General features: G+C 42.0%; 1 protein-coding gene across 1 annotated transcript in view; it reads left to right on the top strand.

Moving 5' to 3' along the window:
• SLC9A9 (solute carrier family 9 member A9) overlaps positions 1 to 20,394 on the top strand; it is a 171,430-nt gene that overhangs the window by 10,348 nt on the left and 140,688 nt on the right. The window lies entirely within an intron of this gene.

The raw sequence follows: 20,394 nt of genomic DNA, 5'->3' as shown, positions 1-20,394 counted from the left end.
CTTGTAGTTGAAGATCACATGAAAAGCCTCAGTCTGGAACTATCTGTGAATTGAGCCTGGGTGTGATTAAACAGCTTCTACAGAAAAAGAGGAAGGAAAAAAAAGCAGAGAGGCAAAATATCCTGTTTTGTTTCCAGACCTGCTAAGGGAAAAATTTCTAGTTCTGTGTCAAAATTTAAAACTGGTCAAGGTTCTGTACCTATTGACATCAGTGTCAAATTATAGAAGCAGTTAATTTTTTTAATGTGTGCCTTTCCCTCTCTTTATAGTAAAGATGCATGTGCTGCATCAAGGCATAAAGCCCTTACTGGCATTATTATGTGATGGAACTTTCTCCTTTAATGTAATTTTAATAATACCAGAATACATGAAAGACCTATAAATTCGAGTTCAATGATTTTAAAACCATTCTTTTATGGGCATGTCATCATATCTATCTTGATATCCTAGATTCCTAATAATCGAGCTTAGTAAGTAAGCATAATGCACCAGAGGCATTGTGGTATTAAAAGTTCTGCAAGCCGTGGTCGCTCCAAGTGCCATGAAAATTAAATTCTGCCATCAAAGTATGATCATATTCTGTGCTGAAATACAGAGGAGTGTAAACTCTCAACGTGGCTGTCTCCCCTTTATGTAAAAAAATAAAAAACCCAGTGAACATCTATGGGCATTGTGCCATGTGTCCCATTTATTGGAAAGGAAAAGCTTAATCTCACTTTTCTTTCTGAAATTTTGCTTTCCTCGAGAAATGGCACCTCATCATTTCTTGACATTCACAGCTTGGACAGCTACACCACTCATATTTTTACACTTTATTTGCATTAACATACCTATGACTCTTGCTCTTGTTTCTTTTCATACCCATCTGTGGCAGAGAGCATCCCTAAGACTGGGATTATAAATTCAGTTTAAAAATCTACATCCAAACAACAGTTTGAGCCAAATGGTATCACATTTCTGAGGTAACAGTGGGTTTGGGTCTCAGTAGGACTCTTGCTGTGCTTCCTTTTTCTTGTCTCAGCTATTGAACATAAACCAAAGCTCATGATCTGTGAGATTGCAGGAAAGCATTAGGATTGTCCAGCCCAGTAATGCTTTTAGATATGCATTTGGTTTATGAATCTGACATTGCCCCTTGTAAATGAAAACGTCAGAGCAGCTTTGGTAAGTTTGTTTAAATAAACATAATGTATTGAACTTAGCCTTTATTCCAAATACTTTTATTCCTGTATCCATGTGATTTTATCTAAAACAGAATATATGCAGATGGAATCTACTACAAAAAGTTCCTACTAGGAACAATTCCTAGTAGCAATTCAAAGTTCAAGCCCAAAGTCAGGGATAAAGATCCAAAGGAGACCTCAGAGTGGAGAGCAGCAAGCACAGGGCCTTGCACTGTGTTCTTGTACAACCCCACAGCCCGGCTGGAACCTCTGCAGGGAAGGCAGTGATACATTCAGAGCAGGGCTTGTGTGAGTTGAGGCATGTTTGCGTAATGTACATGTCAGGATAAGAAGGAGATAATGACTGCATTAAGAAGAAAGATGATATAAAAATTTTACTGAAGGGAATGAAAAGTAAATCCTAAAAGAAAAATATGTCCTAAGAGAGAAAGGGTGAAGAACTAGTTGCTGTTACAAAAGAAAGGGCAGAAGCCTGAGGTAATTCTATGTTTCATTGCTGTAGACAAATATTTTGTGCACATGTATAATTAAACATGTGCTTTCTTCTCATTATATGAGCACAAGACACACACACACATGCAGTGCTTCCATACCCACAGGCTCTGTGTCTGCAGCCTCTCACTGGGGCTGTGCTCCTGCTGCCCGAGTTAGAGCTCTGTGTGAACCCTCCCGGGGCTTCCTGAAGAGCCAGGGCACAGCCTGGAACAAAGGAGGACCAGACCTCTCTTTGTCAACCAGAAACAGCTGCGAAATATCATAAATAAAGAACAGAAACATCATTTGGGCTTGCTGCAAACTCTTAGAGTGCTAAAACGTTGCCATGGAACACACGGATACAATGGTGCCTGTCTGCTCTTTGTGAGTCTTTTGTGTGAAAGGCCTGGAGAAAGAGGAGCTGTGTGGAATTTGAGTGAAAAGGCTATAATCAGATATTCCCACTGAGGGTGGGGGAAGGAGAAGTGTTTTCTTAGTGAAGATTGTGCCAAAATGTACTTGCTTTCAGCTAAGTGCTGCTCTGAGGAATGCCTGTCTATATTGGCTGTAAGACCGTCCTCAGCCACTTAACACACATGAAAGATATAAAGCTTCCCCAGCAAAGCAGAATTATGCCCTTGACACCAAATCTGACTAGCAAGGATCCATGCAGGGACATGCCAGGAGGGAAAGGGGAAATCCCCCCTCTCCAAAATTCCCTATTGACTGCAGAATTGCTGAAGTGGTCCCTTCACAGTGAGCAGAGTCTGCTGCCTCCAGGTCTGCATGACATAAGACCATGTAAGATCCAGTATTTCAACACATCCTTTGTGGTTCCAGCTTCCTATCATCTGAGGAGTAGTGTAGAATAATCACTGAGACAGCTCTTTCTTCCTGAGAAAAACCATACAGGCCCAGTGTCTCTGAGGCTCAGCCTGACACAGGGCAGGCAGTCCCTTGCTGTAGGAGACTTCTTCATAGACTCAGAGAAAACTTCAGCTGGAAGCAATGTCTGGATGTCTGCAGTCATCCAGAACTCTGGGATATCTGTTCCAGTATTATATAAAACCACCCTCACTGCAGAGTGTCTTTGTGTTTTTCCAGTTGGAGTTTCCCTTGCTTCACCTTGTAACTTGTGCCTCCCACCCTTTCCCTATGCAGCCTCCAGAAGGTGGCTTCATGCTCTCTGTACCCACCCGAGGACAGCCCTCAGCTCCACTCCCATCTACAGGAGACAGCTCAGCTTCTGTCTTCTCATACAGCACAGCTCTCCAGTTATCTTGGTGCTTCTCTGCTGAGCTGTCTCCTCTCTGTCCTCCCTGTGCTGGAGCCCAAACAGAAACACTCTAATCCCACATGTCACCTCCCAGGTGCCAACTGCTATTCAGTGAGTGCATCAAAACTGGGCTGCTGAAGTATAAATGAACATCTGCCCCCTCTTGCCTTTTTTTAATTTTTTTGCCTTTTTCTTAGGAAGAAGCAGGGAAAAGGACCTAACAACTTCTGCAAGGAATAGTGTTCTCTTCCCTTAGATTCTAGTTTTAATAAACTGTGCTGGGGTCCATCTTCCAGAATTGGCGTCTGTCATAGATATTTTCTATTTTGGTAATGGAAGATTGCTTAAGTATTTGGAAAAATCTTGACACTGTGGTAACAACCTATCAGAGCAACATATTAAAAGGCAGAGGGTGTAGAATTATTTGCATTTTTCCCCCTCTTGAAATCCTTTTGGCTTCTTTGATCAGCATTCTCAGTGGCAGCCAGGGCCAAGATGCCTATGCACGGGAGCACTGGCGTCATTAAGTTGGTCTTATCTGTGATATTTTATTTGGTTTCACTTGGGTTCTCTCCCAAGAGAATTGTAATGCCAAAACCACTTTTTCAATATTCAGAATGCAGCATGTTTGCAGTCACTTACTCATGTTGTTCCAGCCTGTCTACTACATTTCATTTGGCAAGGCCCGATTTTTCTGGAATTTAAAGCTCCCTGAGTGTACAACTCAAATAACAAATGTATTTACAGAAAATGTAGGCCAAGTTTGATCTGTCTTTGTGGCTGCTCTTGTGGTGAGAATTTTGCTTGAATAAAGCTGAGATTAAAAATGAGGTTTGGATCAGAAAAAGTAGAGTAATTGTAGTTTTGAGCAAGTGAAGTTACGAAATGCAAATAACTGATAATAGTGATGTTAGGAAAACTCATTCCAGGATGATCCCTGTTTTAAGAGCAAAGATGTTGGTGTTTTTATTAGCTGCTCAGTTTGCACAGCCTTCTCTGCCTGGGGAGACAGGACTTCTCCATATTTCAACAGGGGCCACAGGTGGTTAGTTTGGCTCGATTCTTTCCAGTAGGTCTGTGAGCACGTGGATACAGTAACCGTGTCAGATTGCTTCATGGCAATCAGTGCTCAAAATTCAAGTTCTAATTAAAAAACCCTCATAGAATCAAAGTATTTCTTTTGTGCATCTGTGTTTAACTGCAGTGACTAACAGTTTGGACAAAGTCTCTTCTGACATCTAAATTCAAGTGTGAGGAATAAGTCGTCATACTTGGTTCTCACAGGCAGTCAAGAATCTTTTCCTTTGCCATTCCTCACCATATAATCACTAAATTCTGAGACTAATAATACAGCATAATAAATATAATTAATATAATACAATTAGCATATACTTTCTAAAGTCTTTCTTTTAAAAACTGAATCTTAAATGGTTTTACTTGAAAACCAGAACAATTTTTTTTTGTTTCTTTACACAGACACATACATATATAAGTAAAATTTTTAAAAAAGAAAGTAGTATCAAGAATATAAAATACCAATCCAGATAATCCCATGATTATAATCTCATTATGATCCCATCATAACTTTCTATGAAAGCAGACATTCTCCATTCAAATGTCTGTAGTATCAAGATTCTACCATGACATGAATTTTTTTTTCCTCACTCTTAACTCTACTGTTACAGCAGTGCCTCTTGGTGCCTTCTAAAGAAGGATGGCTTGGGCTGAATTAATAACGTTGTTATTAATATAGTGCTGCTCAAAATCAGCACTGGCAAGAAACGTTCAACTTTCCTTTTCACAGCTTACCTGGGTGAGATGCACCCTGACACGAGTGTCCAGTCAGGGATTCAGTTCTGTCATTGTTACACCTGCCCAAACATGATTCTGAAAGTGGGGAGACTCATCCTGAAAGCTTCAGCAGGCAGTAGTTGTGGTTACTGAGTTCTGCAAGACTGGGGATATTTTTTTATTTTCAGAAGCATTTTGGTTGTTTGGCAAAGGCTGGAGGGGAGTTTAGTGAGGTTATGGGTGTGTTTATTCTTTTCTGCCGGAAGCCTAATGGAATATATTAATGGGGTCTGCTGATAGGGAACAGTACTGAGTTTATAATCTGGCTGTTCTTTCTCACTGGAGGGCTGTGGATAGACTTTACAGCTTGGAAATTAAACACTTGTAGCTATGTGCTCCAGCAGAGCAAAGCCAAATGTTGTTTGGCTTGAATTTACAGTGCGGTGCTGTGGGATTCTTCTGGATTTTGGAACTATTTCTACAAGGGAAAATGGGGCCAGGTTAAGGGTAACAAAAAACAAAAACCTTCTCTGTTACAGTGCTCTCCATAAACTAAGAAAATACCTTTACAGGGATTATCTGCTGCTGCACCAGCTAAGCTCTTGCCTTCCAGATGATAACTTTTGTATTAATTTAGGCCTAATTCATGCACAAGTCATATTTTTTCCTAATTAAAACAATGTTTTGTACTGCATGTTCCATCAAATTACACCTAAAAAACCCCCAGGTCCATCTTTCCTCCACACACCACTTGTAAGTAGCAAATCTTTAACCTCCCCACAAGCAAGAATAAAAGCTTTATTTTTGGTACAAACAGAAACTGGTGAGGGGGAGTGTTAAAGTATCTTAGTGGTGTAGAAATTAACTGAGGGGGAAAGAGGGAAAAATTATATATAGACCACTTGCCCTCCTCAGTGGTAAAACCCCCTGAACATCAAATGTCTGACTTCAATAATTTCTCTAAAATCTTTTGAAGCCAGATATTCAGCCTGTGAGTGGAAATAAAGACAAGACTAATAAGAAAACATTCATTGGAAGTTGTATAACTGTTGCAGGAGTACAGTGCCTGTGCTGGTACCCCTTTTTGAGGTTCTGGCTGCTTCCATGTCCCATCTTGGAGTGAAGGCAGGCACTTTCTTTCAGTCATGAGACTATTGCCCCAGTTTTGCACTGACTTAAGGAAACTCAACAGAGGTAATTTAGCTGAAAAATCAAGCTAAGACTCTCCAGGTTTCTCCAAAGGTAGATGAACACTGAGGCCCAGCAGGAAAAGAACAGATGTTTAGCTGTTAATGTGCAGCTCAGTTGCCCAAAGCAGTAACTTTGATTCTTTGGTCAGTCCAAATCTGAGGTAATTCCACTGCAGTCTGTGGAGCTGTCACCTACAACTCAGAGCTGCAGTTGCAAGGGGTAGTTGCTGCTTCTCACTTTTGTTCAAAGGTGTGTGGTGAATCCAAATTGGGTTTGTAACGTGTGAGTTTAGAGAAGTTTGAAAATATACACCCAGTGAGATACCTGGGTTGGGGAATTCTGCACAGGGTGTAAAGAGGGAAGAGGCTTCCTCACAGCCATGACTCAGAGAGTTCTGGCATAAAGTATTTTAAAAAGCACCTCCTATTTGTATGACATGTGAAATTATGGATAAGAAGCTGGATTAAATCAAGACATTGATATTAAATAGTGTTTCCCAGACCACTGACACCCACACAGAGTGGAAAGTTCTTCCAAGAGTACTTTGATGCCTTCAAGTATGTGTTGCTGCAAGTTCAGCCAGAATTTGCAGCTATTTCGCAATAAGCATCTGACATTGTTTACTGCAGCAGAGCTGATCATGCAGAAAAGAGTTTTTCCTTTCATAAACAGATGTGCCAAGCAGCAGGATGTAATTATTTGTATCTTCCAGAAGAACGCCTCAGCATATTAAGGAAAGAAATGTATGATAGTGAACACCAAGGGTGTAGGGCTGCAGACACAAACAACCTGGAATAGCAGGAGCTTCATCTAAAATAAAAAGGATGTTTAATTTGGTATTTGGTACACAGCAGGTTCTCCAGGAGTCTATCAAAAAATTTCAATCATGCGCTCTTCTGAAAAACATGCAAATGACATTTGTTGCAAAACAGGATAAACACTCAAGTCCAGACATTTCCCAAGAAGAAACCCTATCCTGGAAGGAAGAGTTTGTTTGTGTGGGTTTTGTTTGGTTTTGTGGGGTTTTTTTGTAGAGTGTCCTCCCAGTTGCCTTGAAAGTCAAAGTGGCTAAAGCCCTAACTACTCTGGTTTGAGCTCACAGGTGACCCTGCTTTGAGTAGGAATTTTGACTGAAAATGTCCTCTGGTCCCTTCTAACATAAGTTAGTCTAAATTCTGTGCTGCTGTAAATAACAAACCCTTCAGCAGAACATATGCTCCCCCTAGTCCATCTCTTTCAGCCTTTTTCTACTTTAAATTTTCTGCCTTTTTCTGATTCAATTGTCTTGGTCTCCATCACCCTATACCCAAGTTATCTTGCAGGATCTTTGTCTTTCTCCTCACCTTTTGTTGAAACATGGAATCTGCAATAAAAAGGTCTTTCTGAAAAAAAGTTAGGATCATTTTACTTCCTTCTGGAGCAAGTACTTTATGCATGAAGATGGCTCTTAAAATGCTAATTAGCCTCAATTCTTAGTCAGCTCCATACCTTTAAAAGGAAAAAAATCACTTTCCTTTGTGTGATACACTGATTGGGCACTTCCTTGCTCTTTGCAGCAGCACTTCTCCCCAGCTAACCACTCTCTCTCTGAAGCTTAGCAGCAACCAAAGTTGAAATGTGAAAAGATCACAATTGCCACTCCTTTTTGACCTCTCCATTATCTAGAGCATGAGTGCTTTTAGCTCTGATTTGGTTTTTATGTGCATGCCAAAAATTTTGAGCAGGATGATGTCACTGGTAAAAAAAAAAGAAAAAAACAAACCTTGATCTGCAAAAAGACAATGAATAACAGCAAAACCTCTGCAACAAGAATTTCAGGTACAGGCACAGTGGCTGACCCAGAGACTGCACCAGCGATGCATTTTCATAGCATTGCTGATGTATGAGAGAGTTGCTATTCTTCAGAGTTAAAATGAAAAACCAAATCTTCTTTTTAATTGCTCACATTTCTTTCTTCCACCCTTACTACCCACTCATTGATGAAAACAAGGAAAGTTTTGATATTCCCATGAATAGGAATTATTTTCAGAGTTCTGTTTGCCTATTTTTATACAAGTGGCACTGCACATGAAAACATTAGGTGTGTTCCCTGTGAATGATCTCCCTTTATTTGATTTTAGGAGAGGAAAGTGAGTGTTTATGCAACCTCAATTAAAAATAACTATCACAAAATGAAAGTAAGAGAGTCTATCCTAAAGTTGTTCTCTCTAGCAAATCATGTCGTGGTTTCTGCAGTTGCCCTCTGTTGTTCATGGGGATGTGAATACAGCTGGTTTCAGTTTCTCGCCCTGTGAATAACATTCAGAGTGAGATTCAGAGTGAGATTGCTCCTCACCACTCTTTTGTCACACTCAACAAATAATCTAGGATGGAATTGACCACAGGTCCAACCCCCTGACAAAAACCAGGCTTACTTCAGAAGCTGGAGCAGGTTATGTGGAGCCTGCTGGTCACGTTTGGAATGCAGTGGTGTCCATCTCTGAGGAGCAGCATCAGGATCCAAGTGCAGCTGGGTTTCAAACCAGTGGTCACTGCTGTCTGAGCCCAGCAGGAGGGAGGCTGGGCCCCCTTCCAGGTCTTTCCGAGATGGGTGACTTAACCAGCTTCCAGTAATCTCCCTGTGAAAGGTATCTTGTCTGGCCCGCACAGAAATCCATGGTTTGTGCCAACACAATACCTGCCTGCTACTCAGACCTTCTCATTCAGAGGTGTTAAAATACCTTTTGAGCTGGGCTTGATTTCTAGGAAGCAGGATATTGATCTCGCTGTAGGTGTGGACAAGCACACTTGCTGACAGGTTACAGGATAACAGGGTAACTGTAACAGGGTGTGACTGTCCAGCGGTGTCAGCGAGCGCTGCGGGACAGCTCAGCCCTGCCCTGGCGGGGCTGCACCGGCTGCAGCTCAGCCGCGGCTCTCTGAAAAGCTCCTCCTGCCCTCATCGCTCCGGTGGCTCAGAAATCCGGGTACCTACGAAGGGAGAACAGCCTCGGAGAGACCAGCGAGCACCACCCCGGAGCCAGGATAGCTGGATACTCAGGATCCGCCTTCCTGCCCTAATCCCACCTTGGCACCTTTCCAAAGCACCCTCAGCTGCGGCCGGAGGAACATTTGATCATTTGTGTCCCATCGCCATCAGAGCGGTGCAGGGGCCTCACCTCGGCTCTCGCTCAGGTTCTGAAGGTCCCGTTCTGCTGCTGACCGCAGGGTGAGGGCAGCACGCGTGCCTGGGGCTGTACGGCTCTAACTCCTTCCGTGGCTCTGCTTCCAGAGAGGGCAGAAAAATCTCACCCGAGTACTTTTAAAATACAAACGACGGGAGGGGGAGCAGGCAAAGCGTTTATCAGCAGCGCCTGGTGCCGCACTGCTCGCAGCCGGTTTGTCCCAGCCGGTGATCCCAGCTGGTTTATCCCGGCCGGTGATCCCAGCCGGTTTGTCGCAGCCGGTTTATCGCAGCCGGTTTATCGCAGCCGGTGATCCCAGCCGGTTTATCGCAGCCGGTTTATCGCAGCCGGTTTGTCGCAGCCGGTTTATCGCAGCCGGTGATCACAGCCGGTTTATCGCAGCCGGTTTGTCGCAGCCGGTTTATCGCAGCCGGTGATCACAGCCGGTTTATCCCAGCCGGTTTGTCGCAGCCGGTTTATCCCAGCCGGTGATCACAGCCGGTTTATCCCAGCCGGTTTGTCGCAGCCGGTTTATCGCAGCCGGTTTATCGCAGCCGGTTTATCGCAGCCGGTTTATCGCAGCCGGTTTGTCCCAGGTGGTTCATTTATCGCAGCCGGTTTATCCCCGCAGTGGGCAGCAGGTGGCGCCCGCGCTCCGCCCGAGGCCCAGGCTCGGCCGGGCCGGGCTCAGGGCACGGCAGGAACGAGGGGAGGATGGACGGGATGATGGATGGATGGATGGACGGACGGATGGACGGACGGGATGATGGATGGATGGATAAGCACTGCAGATCAGAGCGGGCAAAACTCCATCTCACGCCCGGGGCTTCTATTCAGGGTTTCTCTAGGCTGGTCCTGGGGACACCAGGCCACGTGGGGGCCCAGCCCGGGACATCCCGATGCAGGATGTGCTCCTGTTCCCGATCCGGCGGGGCTAGCGCCCGCTCTCTTGTTTATGCTGTGACAGCAGTTCCCAAAGTCTGCAGCAGCCAGGGCTCACTTCTCTATTTTCGGACTTTGAGCACGGGTTGTACTGGGTTTACTACAAGTTACTAAACAAGCATCATCCTTTACTTGTCAGTTTTCAAACACTCATCTACCCAGGGCTTCTGAATAATATGATAACAATTGTATTATTGAATATTGAAACAATTCTGATGAACAACTATTAGAAAACTAGGCATGTCTTGGGGATACAACAGAGTTTCGTAGTGAAAATTGCTGTCCAGTCTACAAAAATATCGGAATGTTAATAATCAGGCTGATTTTCAAAAGTTTTCATGTAGTTTTACAAGTAGAGAGACTTAGTCACTGGAGTTGTGACACAACAGTTTAAGGACATCACTAACAAAGTTACACAATTTGCGGGAACACTTGGAAGGCTGGGAGTGACTCAGAAGCCTGCAGGAGTTGTTACAGTGCCCTCCTAGTGAAAGGAATAGACTGCAAACCCCATTACAGTTGCAGCCTCTCACCGGCAAATTGCAGCCTCATTAGTAATCTTGGCAAGTTGACGGGGGTTTTACATTACCGATCCTCTCGTTAGCCCCTCAAGTGTGCCACTGAAGCGCTCTTTCGGGAGCAGTTTGTGGAAGTGAATGTTGTAAATATATTGCCTTTATAGGCAAACAGACGCTCTCTGTCTTTGGGGCCATCAAACTGGCACATTCACGGACTCACAACTCACTTAAAATAAATGGAAAGAGAAGGTAGTAGTTAAACCTGCCAGAAATTAGGATCTAATGGTAATTGTAAGCACATAAATTTTGTAGTATTTTCCCAGTGAGCCAAGACACATACAGTAACATGAAGTAGCTTCCTTTCCCTACAAAACTCTGTTTAGAGAGTATGGATGGTCTAGATAACTTACAACTCTTCTATATTGCAAGGATGACATACATACAGATATATATATATACACACACATATATATGTGTGTGTATATATATATATATATATATATATGTATGTTTTTAGTTGAAAACCAGAATTATCTATCAACAACATGGTGACTGACTTAAATACACTAACGTTACTGTAGGGCAACAGGAGCTGCTCTCAGGCAGGCAGTAGGGGGTCCTGTTCAGGTATTCCACCAAGACAAGAAATTTGTATAATTAGGGAAAAGCCTGTCACAACTGTCCCCAAGCACTCCCTCGGTGTCCCTCACACCAGTCTGTCTGACAGCATGTGGTGATGCATGTAGTCAAGGAACACCATTATCTCTCCACTGTGCCTCAGTTTTTCTCGTAGATTCTCTAAACCTGGCTGTTCTTCCATTAAACTGACCTGGGAGCTGCGGAGCATCCAAGCAGACTCCCTCCACTTCAGTAGAGCACCGGTGGCAGTTTAACACATTTCCCAATAATTGCCCTCAAATGCTCCATGAAGGACTAACAGTTCCACAAAGCTTCCCAGATAATATTCCCCCTGATTACTGAGTCTCAGGGGGGCTTTTCTGCCAAGGAGAGAAGAATGCCACACCTTGAGGTTAGCTCCTCACTGGCTGAAAACAAGGCGTCCTTAGCCGCACCGTTCAAAACTTTTTCTCCTCTGTGTTTTTCCCCTCTGTTCATTACTGGCCCTTGTGTGGCTTCTGCTTTGAAAGAATTAATTATCCAAGCTGCCTGCATGTCTCTTTTCAGCAACAACTAGCCCCATTGTGTTACAAGGACAAAACCCTTCCGTAACAGCCAGGACAGATGGCTGAAGCCTGGCAACACATTTCAGAGGAGTGCCACACCTCTGTGTTATCAAACCTGGCTTTATTTGCAAACCTCCTTATCTTTGATATTTTAATTACATTGCTACTCTTGAGGATATTCTTGTTTCACAAAAATATCATATGAAATTATTTTTTAGTGCCTCATTAAGACAAAAAACTGGGAAACATGATCCAGATGCAAACTAAAAGCTGAACAATCCAAAGAATACAAACTGTGTAATTTAATAAAAATCTTGTTTAAGGACTTATTATTTATCCTTTGCTGGGTTTTTAACATGTTGGGGATCGAAACACTCCAGCACTATTCAGCAAATATCCCTGCTGGAATGTTTTTCCTTGCCACAGCGATACCATGTAAGCCGTGCTATCTCCAGGGAATGTGCAACAGTGCAGTGCCAAGCCGCTGTGCTGAGGTATCTGTGCCTCCATGCTTCCTTTCCTGCAAGGTTTTCTGCCTCCAAAAAGAGGTCTGAGTTGTTTTCTCGCACTTCTTTGATCTGTTTGATCGTTGTATTCCAACCCGTTCCTAATTTCCTCTAGCTGGCCCGTTTTGAAGCCTCATGTGTGATTTCCAGCTGATAAAATCGCCGTTGGGATGCCCTTGCTCTCCCTTTAGCGCTCATCACTCACGGACAGATGCTGGGGAGGAAGATGATCTTTCAAATGTGGCAAGGAGGGCTGGGAGGAGAACGCCCGGAGGCAGGCTCAAGCACTTAGAAGGCTGCAGTCACACAGGGTGGTGTTAGCTTGCTTCAGGGAGGGAGGAGAGCCGAACATCAAAGTGCGATGGAAATGTAAAATCCTCAGTTCTGTGATTCCTCCTTTCATCTGTGCTTTTTCTCCTGGCAAGGTGTTGCAGGCAGTTCTGCTTTCTGTGCCACCGAATAGACTCAAGCTTCAGTGAATGTAAATGAAACCCCCGGACCATTTTTTTATCCTTCAGAAGTCCTAACACTCTCTGAAATTAATTTAAGACTGGATATTTGAGACAGGAGAAGCTTCCAGCAACTTCTCACAGCAACCACCCCTTTAAGCCATCCCTGTAGCCCCCCTCACCGTCAAAACCCAAACCCAGTACAGTGTTAAACAAATTTGGCTACAGCTGCTGTACAAAATCAATCCCAGAAGTTACTGTAGTTCGTGGTAAGCCATGCTCAGTGGTGTAGTATCAGTTAATTTGTCTCGGTGTCCTCCCAATGAGGGAATGTACTTCAGTCTTACTCATTTAAGAATATAATCCTTCTCTGATCTTTGAAGTGATGAAATGAAGGAGTAGATCACAGAGGCATAGAAATTAGAGCAGTAAAAGAGCTATTAGACTGTAGAGCTCATTATTCTACCCCTAAAAGACTTTGCAGTTCATTCTTGGGTGCTTTGTCCAGTATACCTAAAAACCTGGGAGCAGGGAAGAATGAAGGAGCAATTCTAGTGTGCAGAAATGTCAGTCCTTTTCTCTCTGCTTTGATCCAGCTATAGGTTGAAGCAAAGCAGTAATTGCTGCCATTATGGAGAACAAATCTATTTGCATTTCTACAGGGCTTCAGCTCTAGCTGTGAATGCCTAATCAGTCCTATTGCTGGAAAAACGTTTTCCTGCCTCTTGTCAAATCAGTGTGATTGCAGTGCATTACTGCAAAGCCACTTCACCCCTGCCCTGGCCCACATCACCAGAGGGCTGGGTGAGAAGTTTTGAAGGCACTGCTGGTGTGTAGGAAACAACAGAGCAGTGCCTGTCAGTGCTTCAGGAACTGGGCCTCTGACAGAATCCGTCCAGCATAACAGGCAAAGGTCTTTGTGTTTCTAGACCTGTAAAACCCTAAATGATGGGTGTGCAAAGATCCCCTCACACACCTTTGCAGGAATAGTAACATTTACCCCAATGTCCATGCTAGCCTTAATAATTCCATTGCATTTTCCTCACCCAGGCTTCCCCAGCAGTTCTGGCTGTAGGCTGTTTCTCATTCCCTGTTCTGCATGCTTTATCAGAGTGATAAGCACTATCGAGCCACTGCTACATCCTGATGCAAACGTGGCTGCACAGCCTGACACATATTTGTATATCTGTCCTGAATCCCAATGACTTGCACCTGATTTTCTTCTAATCAGTAGTTTTGTTCTGCCTTCACAAACTCTGGAAATTTAAGGACAGTTTAAGCTTAGTATGCAGTTCTCAGGACTGATATAGCTGCTTAGTTTCAATCACCCAGCACAGAGGTGTTGTAATCCCATATTTTTGTTTTATTCTCACTTCTATTTAATTGGATATGTAGTGCACGTGAGTCAGATAAAAATCATTTGTCCCATGATGTTTTTGCATACACATTTAAGAATTTCATCTCCTGTAATCCACTGCACTGTTAGCACTGTTCCAAAGTCAAAATCATTTAAACAAATATCTCAATCTTTTCTCATCAAAACCATTCATTTTTCATGTATTTACAAAGTAATTTTTTCCATGAGAAAGCAGCCAGTACCCCACAACTGCATTTCCATTTAATGAATTTAATTATCATTCTTTTGCCTCACACAGGAAACATTTATGGCAATTTTCCATTTAATCATTTTAACAAAAAGCTCCAGCAATAGCTTTGGATTTTAAAGATTGTCAAACCTCATCCTGTAGAATGGGAAACTTTGTTTACTAAATGAGACACAGCAATCATGAAAGACCCTGTAATGGGAACAGCATGTCCTGCAACTGGGCATGGGCACTTCTTAGTTAGAGAAGTGACCTCCAAGAGATGCCCCAAATCAATCTCTCCTGGAGATGCTGCTTCCACAAACTGTTCAGAGGTGCTGTGGTAAAATTCTCTTTTATACATCCAACTTGTGCCTGTGTAAGTCCTTATCAGATCCCAGTGCTAGAAAAATAAAATACATTTATTTAGAAGGTTGTTCTGGCTTCAGGGGAAAGGAAATGAAAACCTGGACAGGGTATGAAGTAGATCTTGACACATCTGTAGATTCATGCTAGAGGTTCAATCATATATCCTACAGGATCCTATAGGTTTATATCCTAAGTCTCAGAAGGAATAAAAATAACTTCCAGCTACTGCCTTCTGCTAGCAATAACAAACCAAATGTTTTGGCAATTCCTAAGCTTAGGTGGGGTCTGTCCTTGGCTGTTGCCAGTGAGGAGCATGGATACAAGGATGGAGCCACAGAACATACTCGTGCTGCTGTGTGGGTGGGCTTTGTGCAGTGTGAACGGTATTAAAAGAAGGAAAAAAAGAATTCCACAAAGCGTTATTTATGTGGCTAAAGCCTGTGAGGATCCCCCTGGTATGTCCAGGTCTGCCAGAAAGAAGCTTGCACTCTGAATATCTAAAACCTTCTTGGTAGTGGCGACAGGATGTTTTTATTGGCATTTTCATTCATTTATTTTCACTGCCTTGAACTTGTCAAGTGGCTCACAACATCCTGAAAAGCAGAGGATTAGGGAAGGACTTCTCTTGTCCCACCCTCACATTCTCCACAAACAGCAATTGCCTAACACTCCACGTGTTTGGTTATTATGAGTCTTTGGCCCAGGGGATTTACTGTGAAATGCTGCACCTCTTGAGGCTGAAGGTAGATATTTTTGGCAATCAATGTGGCAGAAATTTTTTAGACCTTTTAGGCCAGTCTCTGGCATAAACCCTGAGGCTGCCTGAAGAGCAAGCACTAGGCTGGGCAGGAAACACAGGAACATTCAGTTGTCTTACTTCCCTCTTGTTGCCCAAATTCCCAGAGCTGCCCAGGTCTTTGCCATACACATTTTGAGGCATCAGAGGAAAACATCAAATCTTCTGCACATCATTCTCATTATCATAATTAGCCATAATTAAAGGACAGATACATATTTGATGCACTTTGATATAAAATAACAAAACTACAATGAAGTCTGTGTGCTATGGAGGAGAACCAGCACCACAGTGTGAAGGAGCTGACTGAAATATTTGTGTTCTGCTGGCACAGAACCCATGTGATGCAGGGGCACAGTCTGGTGGGGAAGAGGCAGCTCCCACAGGACAGCAGACCCCTCCTCTGCAGGACACTGATACTTGTCACACATTCATTATTCAGAAGCCACAAACCTATTAAACCAGAGTGTTTAAAATAAAAATATGGTAGCACAACAGTAGGCTTCTGGGGACCCTGCTGCTGTATTTAATGCATTAAAAACCATTTCTATCCAGCACACCAGTTAAGGGTAACTGTAAAAATGGGAGATAACCTGCCTACCACAGGTTAAGTGTTTTGAAGCTCATGTTCTGCTGATTCATTCTGAATCATATCACCACAAATACTTTCGCCCTGAGAAGTTGTTCATTAGCTGATTCTGAACGTTCCTCACAGTAGTTTCATGTCACTTTAGGCCTCTCTGCAGGCCTGTCCATCAATTAACTTTTCCAACAAAAACCCTGTTTTCACTTGACCAATGAGCATCACTGCACATGAATACTCTTATATCCCTAGAAACAGGAGCTAGCCTGGGCACAAGAATTTTATCATTCCCCTCCATCTTTGTTCATCAGAGCAAGGATTCTCTTGTTTGAAAACAAACCCAAACTTGAAATGTTTGTTAAAGGTTGGATGTGCTTCTCTTCCTGTCTGTACACACTTGTAGAAATTCTCACACTTTCAGAGGTCTGAATTTTATATTTCAGTTACTAAGGCACAAGACTGATCCATATCTTAAGATGTGACCACACTCTAATTTAGAAATGTGGAACTTTGCTATTTTAAAGTTGGCTGATGTTCCAAAGTGTCCCCTATTCCTAAGGGACACTGATCCAAGCCCCGGTAAGCGCCTGGAAAGTTTCAAGCATTGGCAGTTTCCCTGTCTGTATTAAACACATTTGACTTTTTCATCAAACAGTAAATTTTACATTTGAAAACTGCACTAATTTAAATGCCTGGCAATGGTACCTGGCAATCTTCATTTAGAGTGCAGGTATGAATTCTTCTTTTCTTTGCTCTTGAGCTACTTGTACCACTATTTGACTGAGCTAATCCAATAAAAATGCTAAAACTGTTTCAAACATTTTTCTTTATAGTTCATTTCACGCCCTATTTTACAGCAGGTTATTCTCTAATCTAATTTACATTATTCTGGAATCACAAACTAATCCTAATTACCTTTTAATGATAATACAAGCTAATTTAAAGCAAACATCAAGTGCTGCAGTGAAAACCTATTGTAGAAATTCCTTGCAAATTAGATCACAGGGTTTATGTATTTTGATATGAAATATTAAATTAAAATATTTTCTTGGTTTATATGTTAAATTCAATATTTACACTGTAGTTTCAAATGTGGAGCAAAAGTGTCACTGTTTCAGAATCTTTGGAGAAGTTCATTCTGAAATTTAGAGGATAGATGAATTATTCATTAATTAGTTCAGTATGAATAATAACCAGAAGCATGAGTCTGCCTTTAACATAGATTGATAGCAAGTTAGGATCCAGCAAAGTTTCTATACTTGGAGAGGGAGTTTAAAACATTATTGGCTCTCTATTTTCTTGACTCAAAATACTTTTCTGCTGAATTTCTGCTGAATCAGACTTGGTTTTTTTCCTTTAATCACTCAGATCTGAGAGGTCTGAGGACTTTTCACAGACAAGTCTTTTACACTAACATTCTTGACTGTCCTGAAAACTATTTCTGAAAGTTGGATTTCTGTCTCATATGGAGTTCTGAAGAAAACTCAGAGGTTTTTTCACATGTGGAATATTCTTGAGGTTGAAAAGACAAAATTATCCTCATATATCACTCTGTCAATGTAATAATAAGGTGATACACAATGGTATTAAATTTTGGCACATTTGAAGCTTCCAAGATGAAGAAAACGGATACAAAGTTTTGTTCTGGGTCCATAGCTAATCTGTGACACTTAAATGCTATCAGATGTGGTTAAAGCCATGGATTTAGCAGAGTCTTTAATATTAAAGTCAGACATTTATATAGATAATGGGATGGGATTAGGGGCCTTAACATTTCAGAATACAAAGCACCCACTCAGCTGAGAACTAGAGAGAAACTTCTCATACTGGAGACAATTTTATGAGCTGCAACAAGTTTTCTTGAACTTACAAAACCTCTAACTATTTAGACCAGACTAAATTCTTCAGAATATTGACTTCTTGTAGGTAAAGAAAGAACCTTGCATGTTATGATTGTTAGAATTATGGTAATCATTGAAGTATCTCTTTGGTGAAGTGGATTCATTGCTGACTGACTGGATGAGCCAATTAACCAGTGAACCCAATTTACTGACCCCTGACTGACTTTGTGTGTTCAGATGAGACAGCAGCTGTGTAATCTGAGAACTCTGAGTTACTGACATCTGATTACATTTAACTCGTGTGGATAATACAATCACTGTCTCATTTTCTCTCTGTGAACTGGGTATTTTCAGTCCTTCTCTTTTCATAATGAAAGTCTCTTGGTGTCACTAATATTTTTTAGAATGCCATCACCTTCTGTACAACAATGATTTAGGAATTTCTAGAATAATTTTCATTATTGTATCTGGAAAGTCCTATGTCTGCTTTTTCTAGATTTAATTTTTACTGTCATGAGGATATCTGTCTCAAAGTATCTTTGTAAGACTGTCAGTAATTCATCACCTTTTTGAAGGTTCTCTCAATTTATAACACTGAGTAAAGTAAATCTTGAGGTAATCTTTAAATTTGTGTAGTGCAATAAAATATTAAGTGGCACTATGATTTGGACACAGTACAGTTGACAGTGTTTCATGGTTTATTTACCCAAGTAATTATTGCATTTTACTCAGCACTCTGAGATCAAGTGCAGGTTTTTCATTGCAGAGGTTCAGGTTGTTATGTGTATAATGTGTAATGGCTCTAATTTAAGTGGAGCTCAGGAACACAGGGATGCTGAAGCTGTGTCTCACTCATTAGAGAAATATTAAAAGTACATTAAATTATAGTGTGCAGTCATGACTGGTGGTGAATTGGTTTGCATGTCTGTGAGGCAAAGTGTTATAAAACTAATACAGTAAGGGCTATTTGAAAGCTATTCTGAAAAAAGAGATAAGATATATAAAAAAATACCATTTATTGACAGTTTCCAGTGAAGATTGGTGACCTCAACTAACTTGCATCTCATGTGTGTTCACACTCTACCCCCTTTTTTCACTCCTTACTTTTGCCACACTGTTACCATTTACCAGCAAAATCTACAATTGTATCTTGAAATTTTGAACGTGGGCAAAAATGGTTTTTTCCATTTTAAAGGGAAGTATCTCTATATTTCAATTGATATTTCCCATGGCTGAATGTACAATGGAAGACTAACCAAAATAAAATTCATACTGACAGTTCTGTTTATTATATTCTTTACTTTCATGAGGACAAATCCATAGGAGGATATTTTTAGTTAAGCAAAGCCTCAGTCACTGAGGTTTTCTGAGCACTCAGGCCTTCTGCATAATCTTGTTCAAGCCAGTCCTGAAGCCTCAAACACAAATTTGGTTGGCCTTCCCTCAAGTGAAAACACAGGGCATGACAGCCCTGCAACTTTGAAGCCTCTTTCAGATCTCTTCACTTTTTCTATTACCAGTGGCCCCCAAATTGACTGACATGGAAACCTGGGCTGGATTTTTTATTTACATTCAATACCTGTTTGCCTGATTGAATAACTCTGAACAGCCTTCACTTTCCCAAAACTCCAGTAGCACAGGACTTCCTGAGCAGCCAAGGCACCTGTGGGCCTAAGGTCACTGAAACACAGCCCCTCTTTCCCTGTCTCTGAGGTGTAAAGTAGGATTCTCTCCATTTAGCCTGCCCATCCCAACATCTGATGAGATGAGAAGCAAACAGAACATGATCTTTTCTCTTGCTGGTGGGGAGAAGCCAAGCCCTCTGCACATCCCTGGAGCAGAGCAGTGCTGCTGGAGCTGTGTCAGAGCTGCTGGGGTGAAGCTCTGTGAGAGATGAAGCTGGGTGGTTCTCATGCTCATGGGTATTTCTCATGCTCATGGGTATTTCTCATGCTCATGGGTACTGCTGATGCTCGGTGCTGCTGGAGCTGTGTCAGAGCTGCTGGGGTAATGCTCTGTGAGATAAAGCTGAGTATTTCTCATGCTCATGGGTACTGCTGATGCTCGGTGCTGCTGGAGCTGTGTCACAGCTGCTGGGATGGAGCTCTGTGAGATAAAGCTGGTTTCCTCAGCTGTTGGACAGTCGCTGTGCCCCAGGTAACTGGGGACGCAGTGCATTTGTAAAGTCGGGTTCTTTTCTGATCTCTGATATTTCTGTAGCCAGAGGGGTTTTCTTCTTGTGTGATTTACACAGAATAACTCCAGGTAATGTTGCTATTGCTTTATTGTTACCTGACACATTTCAGTGGGGTTTTCTCCTGCTTTGATTAGTGAAAAATGGTATTTTGGAGAAAAGCCCATGATAGTACCCTTTCTAGTGACAGAACTGATTTAAAAGAAGACTAAAAGAAGGAAGTAGTAGTAGCACATAGAGCAATTTGAAATAATGAATCACTGTGGCCAGAACATTTGATGTGAATAATTCTATTGTGTGGAAAAAGTTTTAGAAATATATTGGTATGGTAGAAAGATCAAAATAAAGG

This window comes from Prinia subflava, chromosome 11, assembly GCF_021018805.1.
Source record: "Prinia subflava isolate CZ2003 ecotype Zambia chromosome 11, Cam_Psub_1.2, whole genome shotgun sequence".
NCBI classification, from domain to species: Eukaryota; Metazoa; Chordata; class Aves; order Passeriformes; family Cisticolidae; genus Prinia; species Prinia subflava.
The sequence above is the reverse complement of the archived record's forward strand: the minus strand, read 5'-3'. Positions and strand labels throughout refer to the sequence as shown.